Source organism: Buteo buteo, chromosome 1 (assembly GCF_964188355.1).
Source record: "Buteo buteo chromosome 1, bButBut1.hap1.1, whole genome shotgun sequence".
NCBI classification, from domain to species: Eukaryota; Metazoa; Chordata; class Aves; order Accipitriformes; family Accipitridae; genus Buteo; species Buteo buteo.
The window spans coordinates 34,063,954-34,075,981 of NC_134171.1; positions in this window are offsets into that span (position 1 = coordinate 34,063,954).

Sequence of the window (12,028 nt, forward strand, 5' to 3'; positions counted from 1 at the left end):
GTGGTCAAAGGCCTAGCAAAGCTGGGGCACAGGATGCTCCATCTTCTCTGGCACTGCCCTCATTCAGTACAGGGTGTTTGGGGCTGCGCCTACTTGCTCCACCACACTAAATCACCAGGGAACATCTGTAGCACAACATTTTCCTCCTCAAGTACTCTTCTCCCCTGTAGAAACAGGGCTTCTGGCAACAACCAATTCCTAATCCCATTAACTAGAATGTAGCTAATTTTAATCAGTAAAACTGTCCTAAATGTTTCTTATAAATAAGGAGTGGAGGGAGAAGAAAAAAAATTGAGATATGTTTCTGTAAAGCCACATCCCAAGTCCCTTATTTGAGGCATGTTAAAATCCTACAGTCATATTTGACACCGCAGCCTCTAGCCAGACTGCTCTGCAGAGACCCATGCAAAGTGCAGCCAGGTGTACTGTGCCAGTGTAGCCACTGGATCAGAAGGTGGGCAGGTAGTGGGATGGCATGTTATGGCACAGTACATTGCCAGCACTGGCATCCATGCTGTGGGGCACCTTGCTCAAGCCCAGGTAATTGCATATTGCTACATAGAGCTTCCAGGTGACCTTCATCAGAAACCGTAGTTAAACAAGCAAAACCTATTTGCAATAGTCTAGTAGTTGAGCCATAATTAAACTTGCATCTCACAGGGGAAGCACTTCCTTTTGGATAAACTAAACCAAATGTAAATGTGCTGGTCTGAGGCTCTGGAAACCCTGAAAGCAATAGCGCCACAGTGACCTAAATTTCCCACAGGAAGAGTGGGGGAACACTGGAACAGGCTGTCCAGGGAGGAGGTTGAGTCTCCATGCTTCAGCTGGACAATAGCCTGAGCAGCCTGACCTTGCTTTGAGATTAGTTGTGCCACGAGCAAGGGTTGGACCAGATGGCCTCCAGAGGTCCTGTCTAACTTAAATTCTTCTGTTCTGTTCCAAGAGAGTTAAATTTGACCATAGTAAGGAGAGAAGCTTTGGGAATGTCAGTCAGCTCCTTGACAGTCCTCTTCAGACTGTAAGAAGAGCATTTCTATGCTTTTTCACAAAAGCCTTGAGGAAGAAGCAATTTCATAGTTTTACTCATTCACTTCTCCTTTGTCCTCATCCTCAAAAGAGGCTTAGCTACAGAGCACCTGACTGTCAAGTGTTAGCAGGGCAGCATAGCTCATTGCATGACTAGACAAGCAATATTCCCTTCTGCAGGCAGGAAAGCACGGGACCTTGAGCTTGTGTTCAACCAAGTCTCCCAGAAGCTAAACCCTGTTCTTGCTGAGAGTCAAGCCCTAGCAAGGGTAGGACACACCATCTGTGTATGCGTGCAGACATGCCTGTGGTGGGACAGGGACACACTCTAGTCAGGCACTCCATCTGCCGAAAAGAGAATAGGAGTTTAATAAAATCTTGCTGACTGCAATCCCATCTCCACCTCTTTCCCTGATGGATGAGCTACCTCAAGTTGCCAGTGCATTTTCTGCTAGATAAAACCATATGCAGACCTACTGGATAACGAGTTAGCAAGCATGGTGGCTATCCTTGAGCCACTCGACCATGTTTATGCCCCAGCTGTACTCAGCAGGCAGTTTTCCTTTCCCTATCCACAGCAAGGGCTCTTTGCTGTTAGAGCTGAGTAGGCTTTCCTTTGAAGTCAGGATAAGGGTATGCAGAGGAGATGATCTGTATGTTGAGAATCGCCAAGAAGCTTCAAACAGAGAAGCCACCAGTGTGCAGGACAGCTGAGATTTACTGCTCTTGACCCAGGGCTCTGGGCAGGATTCCCACATCTACTCTCCAGTGTTTTAAGCCCAGGGTCACTTGAGCATAACACACAAGATTCCTGGAGCACAGACAAACATCAGACTTCTTCCACAGAAAAGTACGCTAACTTATGCTAAAGACTTCTCTTTCTTCCTCTTTCTGGCCTCACAGATTTGGAGTTTGTTTCTGTGCAGTGGCTTATGCTCAGCAGGAAGGAAGGACGGACAGTGTCCTGAGCCAGCCCCAGCTCCAGAGATCAGGAGCATGGCTTTGAGTTGCCTCGGGCTCTGAAGAGCACCAAGCCTTGTCCTTCTACGCTGTGGGCAAATAGCCCACAGAACAGAGGCACTGTAGCCTCCAGTACAGGCCCAGAGGAAAGCAGCCATCATGTATTTCTGTAACCCAGTCCAGCCCCACTGAGGAGCACTAAGTGCAGCCCCAGCATCTGTGCTGGATACAGTACCAGTCACGTGCATTAGTCTGGGCTAGCATCTCCGAAAGGGCCAAGGTGCCCTCTGTGTGGATTAGTTTTATATGAACACCAGTTGGATTGTGGCACTATCAAAAATAAAGAACAAAAACACTTCTGCATCTTGTCCTTGGCTAATGGAGGCAGAACCCTGACACTTAAAGGACTTGCATTAGCAGCAGGTTTCATGACTTTTTTTCTTACCCTAAGTCAAATACAGAATGAAGTAATTTCAAAGGGAGTGTGATAAGTAGATAACATCATTAAGGAAGAAGTAGGACCTGAAGTGTAAGCTTGAGGTTTGCTGACTTATCAAGTCTCTGGATGACTCCTTATCCCAGACCTGCATCACATACTTGCATCTCTAAAGCAAGTAGTACTTCGAAGTGCTAGGAAGTCTGGACTGTGCTGAGGTGCTTCCAAGCACCTTGATGTTAAAAACTTTTCAGGTCCAGAGTCTTACAACAGTGTAAACTATTCAGGAAAAGAAAAAAACAAAAACAACCCCACACTCAAAAAGCCCACCACACCCACACAACAGAACCACCCCATACATAAACATGTAGTGTAAATACTCTTAATATATCCTAGGAGACAAGTGAAAAGCTTTTTTCAAGAACAAATCCATAGAACTCACTGTCCACTTGCAGTGGAAATTTAGATACACAAGCCTTTGGTTCAATATAAAAAGAAATGGCTTTCTTTTACGAAAATGGCTGAATTTGCCCTGAGTAAAGAATATTCATGGAAAATACAAACCCCTCAAGAAATGTTCCTTTAAGCTACAGAAGGACCAAAACTGTATGAATTTTATAGTAAAAACTACATAAAATCAAAACGGGGCGGGGGGGGGGGAGCGTTCTCTACAGTGCTGTGGTATATTTGAGGTTGTATTTCTCCAGTCCATTTTGAAAAACCTCTCCATCTTATAATTGTCAAATCTGAAGTCTTGCAATTCAGGAAAACTGCTGATTTTTAAAAGCTGTTGTATAGTTTTCAGTTCACAGGCAGCAGTTCTCCTTTAAGAGGAGCCTGAGACCACCCTTACCAAGGAAAGGAGAAGGAAGAGGAGCAGCTCCCTGCAGAGATAGAAGGGCTTTAAATAGGAAACTGCTCCGTAGTTCAACTGCAGTCTGCATCAAGGAGACAGGTATTTTGCTACTTATGTAGTTGGTTTTTTTGTTTGTTTTTTTTTCCCAGCTGATAGCATGTACAGACAAGAAACCTTACAAGTCATAGTCTAGCTTCGACCTTTAGCTGCTTTTAAAGTACCTATTTTTACAAGGGTAGGAGCTACCTTCTTATTAAGTTGATTATTTTTAAGATTATTCAGTAACTTAGATGCCCGAGAGGCCCTTCTGCTTGTAGTTAACATGGAGCCATTATAGCCTTCATTAAGGAGAGAGGAATGCAATACCTTGTTTTCCCCATAAGCAGGAACTACCTTTAGGATCCTCTTTTTGCTTTGGGAAACCTACACAGAGTTGCTTGTTGTGCTGGCAGGCAACTATCAAAAGCAGAATTTCAAGTTAACAGGCATCATATAGAGCAAGTTCTGCAAGGTTTCTCTGAAGCCAGTTGCTTAATTAACATTTTACTTGAGCTGCCTAAGAAGGCAAACTACCCATCTCACACTTTAAAAGGCACTAAACCAGAAAGATTTATTAAAGTAGTCTTTTGTCAGACTTCATATAACTATATCATTTGCAAGTAAGTTGAAAACCTTACCATTACCTCTCTTGTATAGGCAGAAAACTTCAGGCTGATCACTGTAGAACAATCACTCCCTTCCTAAAAGTTCAAAGTAACTGCAAAACAAGCTTAAGTATTTTCCAGCCTTTTCCTAGACCTATCTGTGATAAGCCCTAATTATCACCCAGCTGGAGCAAGAGGGTCCCCAAATCACATTTCATTAGCAACTGAGTGAATTCAGCCTTGTAGACATTGCATTATGATGAAGTTATAAATCTTATTGCTCAATGAAATCCACCTACATCAGGCAAGGACTCAAAATGTAAGTGACTGTAATCTTTGATTAGTGTTTTCATTAGCATGACTTTAGAAGACTAAAAGTAACATAATAATTAACTCTGTTGTTGTTGTTGTAAACCAAATATTTAGTACAGGTAATTTACATAATTTTTTAGAAGCTTTTTTAACCAAATCAACCTGGAAACTTGAATATCTTGTAAAGAAAAAAAGCTGGAATGTATATGTTTGCTAGTTTTTTTGCATTTTTGCTTATTAATCTTTTTAGGTGGTTTATATCTTCAAAAGGAAACAAAAAGCAGTTTTTCACTGTTTTTCTCTAGAAGACAAACTTATGGGTAGTATTATTTTCTTTTATGGGTTAGACATCTGTGTTTAAAAACAATGTTGAAATAAGGTCGCTAGACATTGTACAGTCCAAGGTTAAAATGCTGAATACTGTTAGGATTGCAATCATCATATTCCATCTCAAATCTATGTGTCTTTCATGTTTTTTTAATATATGCAAGTGGAGGCAGGTGTTTTGTGATGATGTGACTTAGGTCTCCTTGGTACGTGTTGCAGCATGTATTGTGCTTTTGTTGCTGCTGTTTGTTGCTGGAATTCTGACTCTCCAACTTACCTGGCACATGAGTCCATGGAGAGCCCTAAAGGTGGGAGCACCTTGTCTGTATAGGACAGGTTGTGGGACTGGCATCTGTAAATGCCACTACAAAAGGTAGTGCCTCTGAGAAATAGTCAATATCAGAAAAGAAACCTCATAGTTTAGTAGCTGTAGCAAGAATTTAGATTTGAAAATACTTCAGAGGTTTGAGACTGCAGTTTAGAAACTGCAGGAACAGGTGACTATAAAAAAAAAAATCCCTGAGATTAGCTCTGCTCTTGTTTGTGATTTATAGTAGCAAGGGATCAGTTTCATGCCTTATGCTGGGAAAAACCCTGCTACTGCTCTTTTTTTCCCATCAAATAAGAAACTATTCGGCAGATACCCACAGCTGAGAAGTATAATTGGCATAAACCTTCAACTGCAAATTTAAAATGTTCACACAGGTAAAATTAAGCAGATATACCTCATTCCATATAGTGGTTCTCAAGTATGCTCCTTTGTTGTCCTGTTACATTAGAAAATGCAAAGGAGCAAGACTACTTGCTCGTACCTGTTGGGTTTAGTCTCTGGGAAATGTTTACAATGAATAATACCTGTGGGTTTCCTCGCCGACTGTTTTGAACAGGGAAAGTGTCATGTAACCTCAGCGCTGTTATTCATTCTACAGTCCTCAGCCTGCCTGTGGAGGTGTGGAACCAGATCACAAGAAAACACAAAATAGCTTTCTAAATTAAGGAGAGTGATGGTCTGGCTGGTAACACCGCTTTCAGAAACAGGAAATCACAATCGCCTGCGCAAGCTGCGGCTGACAACACCAGGGTTGTTCGGCAAGGACAGTTAACCTCCATGTAGCAGAAGTAAATCTCTGTGTAGCAAAGGTGCTGTTCAGCCAGGTGTCTGCCTCTTTGGTGGCTGGGAGGCAATTCTATATGGGCTCATGCTGTGCTGCCTTTGTCCTGTATGCTCGGAGCAGGAGTGAAAATTGCAACCACCCCCCCAAAAAAAAAGAAAAAGTGTGGTTTTAGCTGGTATTTCTGACTGCGGGAAGCCCTGGCACCGAGGGCCGTGGGAAGCAGGATTTGTGCCGGTATGTTGCTGCGATATTGTGTAACAGGGACGTTATTGAAAGCAGGAGCTTGAGATGGGGACAGGCAAAGTCGCCTGGCTTCATTTCAAACCCATTTGGATGCCTGGGATGTTTATCTTGAATGGTGTGGGCATGCACTGCACTTGCAGGCTACTTGATGAAAAGGAGGCAGATAATCAACTGAGCAGTCTCAGGTTGGAGAAATAAATACAGAGTCTGATCAGAGGCTGAAGGAGAAAATTAGTGGGTTGCTGCTTTGGGGGGCAAACATATAATCAGGATCCTCGCAGAGGAAATGCAGTATGTTCTACCTGTTGGCAGAGCAGAGGTTGGTGTAGATGACCTGGTGGGAGGCTGTGATGTGCACCTTGGATAGATGGGAGCTGTTATAAGTTGCTTTATTGTCCTCTCCAGGTGACCAGCTGCTGTTTCCTGGACAGGCACATGGAAGCTGTGTTCTGCTGTATCTGGTATTTTCCACACCAACTGATACCCAGCCCTCAGTTTTAAAAATAAAGTTTCTAGCTGTCTAGCTCATACATTCAAGCACTGCAAGATAAGAAAACAACAGGATTATAGTAAGTGCCTGTATGTAACCTGTTGCCCTGTACACACAGGGCTCTTAATCACACCTCTCCTCTTTTTCCCCATGCTGGCCCTTTCACAAAGTCTCTGCCTCAGCCAACAAGCGGGATGTTAATGTTTAGCACTCAAGTGTATGGCCCTGAACCCTGCTTATTTTGTGAACCATCCAAACCTTGCACTGAGGTGATTCATTTTCTTACCAGTTTTTGTATGGCACTCTCCCTGTATTACTTAATTCCATGATCCTTGAAGGCATGCTGGTATTGAACTAAATCAACTTTGAGGGCTTTAGACCTCTTTTTGGATTAGTTTATGTTTTAATCTTACCGATATCTAGAAAGATAGACGATATTGTGCCTGTGTTACATATGGAGCTCTGAGGTACAGAATTTGATACCAAGATTGCTGGATAGTTTTAAGAGCCTAAACTGAGATGTAAAAAATTAGGATATGTTTTATAGCACTTCATATGATTGCAGCATAGCTCCCTCTGTCCGGACTGCTGTTGTGATCAGTATTTCCAAAATATAACCACTGGTATCACAGACTGGGTACTGGCCAAACACAACCTACTGGGTTGCCTGTGCAGCACCTGGCAGAAATGGGGTGAGAATTCAGTTGTCCCAGTAGGTACTTAGATGTACCTGGTCTGTAACACCATCCTTTCTCTCACAAGGCTTTATCTTATTTACTGTCTTGAAAGCTGGAACAAAGCAGAAGCCTTTCTCCTTTATTATGCCATCCTCATTCATCACAAGAACACAGCCTGTCCTGTGCAGTGAGTGAAACAAGAGATCTCTGTAAAAGGAATTTTGGGATCATACAAAGAGACTGTATCCCATCCAAGAAGGAAGGGGAATGAGTGGCTGCTAAGCTTGTACGCTTCACAGCCTTAGTATACTTTTAATGTAATTTATCTTGGGTTTAAATCTAAAGAATGGTTGCTTGGGATAATATGTATTTTTAATTTCAATATTCTTTTCTTAGAGGATCAGTTTAGATCTACTGTCTCAGCATAATTTGAAAAAATGTGGTAACAGCAGCTACTAACCACATAGGCCGCTGTGGGTGGGGAGGCACAGTTTGGTTGGGGTTTCAGATGACAGCAATGGAATGATTAATTTAGGAATTAATGGGGTCAGTGGAGGAGTATACTGCAGTTGCTAGATCTTCATAGCCTGCCATTCTCAGCTGTCTTCCTGTTCTATTTTACTTCTCTTTCCTCTGACATCTCCAGACCCCCTGGCTCCTGCTCATCTCTTTTTTTTTTTTTTTTTTTCCTTTTTCATGTTTTCCCCTCTTCATCTAGTTGCTTCTACTTCTTTTCCCACATGGTTCATGCGGAAGGGATACCTTCTGCAGCTGGACGTGGCTATCTTAAGAGAACTGTTTCCAGCTCTCAGGAGATGGTGCATGTACACCTCTTACAGGAATGCAGATGTAGCATTTGGGGGAACTAAGTTGATGCAAATTATATGTAACTACATAAAGGTTTAAATACTGGTGTAATTCAGTTGGTGGGTGTAGCCTGAGAAAAGATATGTCTAATCCAAACCTGTCCAGGTACTTGAATTAAAGTTCTGCTCTAAAAACAAGATGGCACTTCAGCACTTAGCTACAACCCAATGCTTGTGATCTTTTTTTTTCTTTTCTACAGACAAAAAAAATATTATTTTTCTTAACAAAATGAACCATTTTCACTGAAATATAAAGAGGGAAAAGTCTAGGGATGAATTTTTTTGTACGATGGGGATCTGCCTAATAGAGAAAGCTTAGCAAGATCATAAGAAAGACAAGACTAATAGTGGAAAACCTTAAGCAAGCCTTATGACTGGAGTTACCTTAAATACAGAGTACCCAACAGAGGCAGCCTCACTACTGGGATTATCCTATTGCTTGCACATAACCCTTGAGCTAGGAGAACAAACTTTGCAAAACAAATTAGACCAAGAGAGGTTGTCCCATATACAATTAATGTAATTCAGAGCTGATTCACTGTAGATCAGAAAACGTCCTGAGTACAGTGCTTCTTGGTATGTAAACACACTAACTCCTTTATAATTATTGTCCTCTCTTCTAAGTAACAGAGTGTGGGAGCAGACTTAGCTACAAAAGGCCTTTAAAATCTTTGATACCTCAAGTTATGATGCTCTGAAAAACGGGTAGGCAGACTTAGAGGGAACAACCACATCATCTGCTTGCTACTTGATCCCAGTATTTGGCCAATCAGTATGTTGCGTTTCAGACTCTTTCAACAGTCAAAGGCAGCTTCTTATAAAAAGCATAAATATCTGGAGTTTTCTTCCCAAGGCAAATTGTGGTTTCTGCCACTGCTTTCGTTGAGCATTACTCTTTCTGGCTCATCTTGTTCTTCTGGTGCAAAGGATGAGAAGTTTTGCTGCTTGGTGAGCTTGGGTGTGCCTTTCTCACCAACACTTTTGGTCCTCCAAAAGCAGGGAAGTCCATCTGATGATCTGTGGCATAAGCAGGTCATTTGCCAGCTGTTGCCACTAAGGTGAAATCCAAGCTTTTGAGCCTTCTGTTCGCATTTCTTTCTCCTTCCACCTGTAAGCCCAAAGGGCTGGCTGTGTGAAGGTGGGACAGGTGTTTGTCCTGGGAGGGAGGGGTATTTTGTTGTTAGTTGTGGCGCCTGCCTAAGGCTCTTGGTTGCTCCCTGTCAGTCCGCTCTCCATCATGCCTGCTTGCTCCAGCTCGAGTCTTCTCTTTACTCTTGCTGCTTTCCTTGCAGGTAATTTCCAGAACATCTGTGGGTGCTGCTCTGGAGTTTTGCTTCAAAGCAAAGCCTTAACTTGTTACTGACTCTAATGCAAACTCACTCGCATACGTGTCCCAGAACTACTGCTTGGTTTTGTTACAATCAAATTCCTCTCCTGGATTCTCCTGTCCTCGCTAGCTGCCAACATTTTGCTTTTTGACATGGGAGATGCCATTCTTTCTTCCTCTGAAATGGTATGGGGCTTCACTGCATGGGTTTCTTGAATTGTAGAGGTATAAAATTTTCTTGGCAAACTGACATTTTTTGCATTTAAATGTCAGTGCCCAAACAAATGCTTTGTCTTTCCTGTAATGACTTATTTAATTAAGTTCAGAATAAACTGGATTAACTCTGTATTTACATTAACAGTTAAAATCTGCTGGAAGCTAAAATACTGAGGCTGCTCTTCATAGAACTAGACTATGCACTAATAATAAATGTTTGTCTTGTTGCTTACATTTTTTAAATTTATTTTTTTTTGCAACCATTTGATGATTTTTCACAACAGAACTAGGAAAGCTATGTAAACCTCCTATTTAAACTTAGAAGAGAAAATCCATACGGTTGCTTACTTGACCTGGGGAAAAAACAAACCTAAAAAAAATAAAAATCAGACCGCCCTCTCAGTGGTTGTAAGGTACCTCAACTACATGTATAGCAAATGAATATGAAGAAACATACTTCTTTTCATTCCTTGTGTCTTTCTGTTTAAAAAACCCAAAAAAGCAGGTACATTAAATTCCAAAGTTGCGAGTAGTTGTATATGTTTCTTCAGTGAAATGGTCTTATCTTCCATTACAGTGCCTAGGGCAGCAGAAGCAGGGGGGAGGCAGTAAACTGATACTAAAAATAGATGTCTCTATCTGTAATAAGAGCAAATTGAACTTTTTTGTCAGGCTTGAGAAAATCTTCAGAACAAGTGCTTTTGGAGTTGACAGATGAAGGTTAAATCAATAAGCAATCACATTCATCACTTTTTCTATATTAAGACAGACACAGTAAGACATAGTTGTTGGGGTTTTTGTTTTTCAATAGCTTTGTTTATTTAAGTCAATAGCAGGCATAGGCATTCAGGGTCTGGACAGACACACAAGGGATTTAGCTGAGCTTTTGCAATTGTAAAGCAATTTCCAGTGTGGAAACGTGGATTGTCTTGCACAAGGTACATACCTAAAGCTTGTTAGTTAATGACTGTAAATAGACTATGCTGCCTTGCTCCACATATGCTAAAGTGGGACAGGACTAATTAAGGAAGTAAACTTACTTATTTTTAAATTACAAAATAATTTGATTATGGCTATTACGCAACTAATTCCAAATAAATCTGAACAACCCCCTGCCAGATTAAGGTACAAACTCAGAAGTATATGAATTGCTCTTCACGGTACAGACTGTAACATCTGACTTGGTTCAGCCATTTTATGTGAATCAAATGTCCCAGAAGCTGCATTTCACACTATACATCCATTTTTCCCTAATCTAAATCATGCTGCTATGTTGATTTTGGTTTACATATGTTCAGTATTCATGACTGAGGTTAAAATGGACTCTGGTAGTACAATCATGCTAACATGCTTCTGCCTGCATACTTTAGTTAAAAAAAAAATCAGATGTACAACTGGACTAGCCCTTTTTTTTTTAGCATCAGTTTAAATAGCGGGATGCTGATTTCTGCATGCTCTCGATCTGTCAATGCTTTACACCCCTTTGAATTGCTTCTTGCTGTGCTACTATAAGCATTGTTCTATGGCCTAGAGTATCAGTGCTTCATTTTTTTCAACCAGAAGCCATGTTTCTTTATCAGCTGCTAAAGCTATTTGGCAAGTAGCACTGCTTTTGTCCCTGCTTCTTCCAGTGTTGATGGAGGGAGAGCCTCTAATAAGAACAGAGTTTGCTGTAAGCTGGTAATGTAGTTACTGAAACAAGGGATGATTAAAGGTTATCTTTTAGTCATAGAATACCAGGCTGGAAGGGACCTCAAAGATCGTCTGTTCCAACCTTTCTTGGCAAAAGCACTGTCTAGACAACGTGGCCCAGCACCCTGTCCAGCTGAATCTTAAAAGTGTCCTATGTTGGGGAATACACCACTTCCCTGGGGAGACTATGCCAATGGCTGGTGGTTCTTGTTGTGATAAATTTCTCATGTCCAAATGGAATCTCCCCAGGAGTTACTTGTACCCATTACCCCTCATCTTTTCTGTGTGACTCCTTGTAAAAAGAGAGTCTCCATCTTCTTTGTAGCCACCCTTTAAATATTGGAATGTGGTGATAAAGTCTCCCCTAAGCCTTCTTTTCTCAAGGTTGAACAAGCCCAGTTCTCTCAGCCTTTCCTTATACGGCAGGCTTCCCAGGCCTTTGATCATCTTTGTGGCCTTCTCTGGACCCTCTCCAGCCTGTCCACATCTTTCTTCTATAAGAGGGACCAGAACTGAACACAGTATTCCAGGTGTGGCCTGACCAGCGCTGAGTAGAGTGGGATAATGACTCCTTTATCTCTGCTGATGCTGCCCTTGATGCAACCCACATCCAGTTGGGTTTCTTTTCCACAGCAGCACGCTGTTCACTCATATGGAGCCTGTTGTTCACCAGAACCCCCAGACCCCTTTCCACAGAGCTGGTCCCCAGCTGGGTAGATGCCAGCCTGTGCTGCACTCCTGGATTGTTCTCCCAGGTGCAAGACCTTACACTTGTCTTTGTTGAACTTCGTAAGGTTCTTGTCAGCCCACTCTTCCAGCCTACCCAGGTTTTCCTGCA